This window comes from Macaca fascicularis, chromosome 18, assembly GCF_037993035.2.
Source record: "Macaca fascicularis isolate 582-1 chromosome 18, T2T-MFA8v1.1".
Lineage (NCBI taxonomy): Eukaryota > Metazoa > Chordata > Mammalia > Primates > Cercopithecidae > Macaca > Macaca fascicularis.
In genome coordinates this window covers 48,023,034-48,025,482 of record NC_088392.1, presented here as the reverse complement: position 1 = coordinate 48,025,482, position 2,449 = coordinate 48,023,034, and the positions used below count along the sequence as shown (strand labels likewise).

General features: G+C 43.3%; 1 pseudogene; it reads left to right on the top strand.

The window, feature by feature from the left end:
* Positions 1–321: 321 nt before the first annotated feature.
* LOC102143858 (UPF0235 protein C15orf40-like) lies at positions 322–1,150 on the top strand (annotated as a pseudogene).
* Positions 1,151–2,449: the final 1,299 nt, after the last annotated feature.

The following is a 2,449-nucleotide window of genomic DNA, read 5'->3' as shown; positions in this document are numbered from 1 at the left end:
CACAACTACCTCCTGTTACCACATTGCGTGTCCTCATTCCTTTCCTCTCAAGACCTCTTCTTGCTCTCTGTCAACCCATAACCAAGCTCAACTCCTCCCAGAAGCCAGCACTGAGCAGAGCCCCGGACAGGGAACATTCCCTTGCTCCTGATACTCCTTTAGACACGCACCCTCCCCTAGACTGCTCTACGCTCTGGATACTGACATATAGCAGAGCCCCTGCCTCCAGAAATGTGGAACATACTTCAAGACCCCCCGCAAAAGAGTGAAGTTAAAATAAAGTGAGAATAACGAATTTCATTAAGGCCTCCCCAGGCAGGGATGCCGGGGCTTGGCAGCGGGCTGAGGCAGCTCAGGGCAGCATTGAGTACTCGGGGCTCCACTCGGCTCCCTCTTGGCACCAAGATGCAGAGGAAAGCTGGCGCGATGACGAAGGGTAAAAGCCAGATCCAAGAACCAGAGAGACCACTTCCTCCCTTAGGTCCTGTGGCAGTTGTTTCTGAAGGTTGTGTCACCATAGCCATCCATGCCAAACCTGGCTCCAAACAAAATACTGCAACAGATTTGACAGCAGAGGCGGTACATGTGGCTATCGCCAGCGCCTCCATTGGAGAGGGAGGATGATGCTGAGCTTTACAGCGTATCTGTCCAAGGTTTTAGAACTCAGGAAGAGTGATGTGGTTTTGGATAAGGGTGGTACATCGCATGAAAAGGTAGTGAAGCTTTTGGCCTCCACAAATCTAGAAGGAATCTTGAGGAAATTTACAAAGAAAGCTGAAAACAAAGCAAGAAATGGAAAATACATCCTTGAGAAACTTCTATTGCTAATGATGAAGAGGTCATTACATGCACATTCAAATATATATATGACTCCAAAAAGTAGACATTTGAAAAATAATATATGTTGAACATAGGTTCTAAAATCCCTGACCCTAAACAGCCTGGAACCTGTTACTCTGATTTCATGGCATTATAGAATAACAGAGCTGGAAAGAATATTCAAAGTGACCTGATTTAACACCTTTCATTCTCTGGTGGGGCTTCTGATATCCAGGAGTTGACAGACTTGTTCAAGATCATAACATGCAAGATGGCGACTCAAACCCAACACCCTTGACTCCTTGTTGAATGCAGTTTATCCAGCTTGTAAATTAAAATTACCATATCTCCACGACAGTTCTGGAATTCTGGGGATTGCCTTCTAATCCTGTTTACAAGTAACAGAAAACCTGTTACACTGTTCTGTAGGGTTACCTTATATTTTAAAATGCTTATGTAAATGAAAGAAAATAATTTTTTACATCTTTTAAAGACTATATTGACCATTTTATAAAAAAGTAATGAATAATCATGACTTGTAATTAAATGTGAATTATATGTTTGAGAAAAAAAAGAATTTCATTAAATGAAAGCTATCATGAATTTACTTGACAGGAAGAAAAATCTCATCTTCACATGTTTCTAGGTTGAGTTTCCCATCCCTGTAAAGAAACCGTGCTAAGCTCTGTGCCCTGTACACCCTGTACATGTCAATCACACACGCCATTTCCTTCAGTTCTAATACGTGCAAGGGCCTGTGATGCATGCTCTGGAGAGAGGTTCTCTAACTTTATGTCTTATTATCCCCTAACACGCTAGATGCCTCCTCCCCAGGGTGCCTTTCGCCCTGGACCTGGAACACCACTGTCTCGTAAATCCTATCCTCACCCAATCTTCAAGATCTCAACCAAACCCAACCTCCTGGAAGTGTCTGACTCCTCAGCCCTTTCTTCTGAATTCTTGAATTCCTAGGGTTTGGTGACACAGGATGAAGTATTTGATACAGGATTTGGTGTTGTTCTTTGCTATACCCTGTGTGTCCTGTCGGTCTCCTCACCTCGCTACAGCTTTTCCAAGGAAGGATCTGTGTGTTTTGCTCTTTCGGAAGCTCTTGCTGTGCTCAGGCTGCTGCTGCAGGCATACTAGGGAACCAATAAACACTTCTTCCTTAACTGTTTTTTAAAAGGGAATAGAAGCCCTATTCTACTTTGTCTACTGGTGCAGGGTACACCAGAGATGTAGCAATTCTCACAAAGCCGCAGAGACAATGATGACATGAGCCTAGAAGCAAGCAAAAATGAGTGATAGATGGAAATAGAAAATGGAAGAACAATGAAGGTTGCTTAAATCAGTGAGTTTAGCACGAGATAGAAGTGAAAATACGGAGGCTGACTTCTTCTAGAAGTGTGTAGGAGTTTGAGAGACCCCCAAAGTGAGATCTATAAGCCAAGGGCAGAGACCACAGAGAAGATTGTGTTTCCATGGCCAGCTCTCGGCCTGGAGCTCCATCATTCAACTGCAAAATGGGTACAATGTCATTCTCACACTCCTACTTTAAGGACTTTTGCAAGACCTAATTATTTATTATTCATAAAAGGCTTTGAACTCTTCACATGAAAGACACCACGAG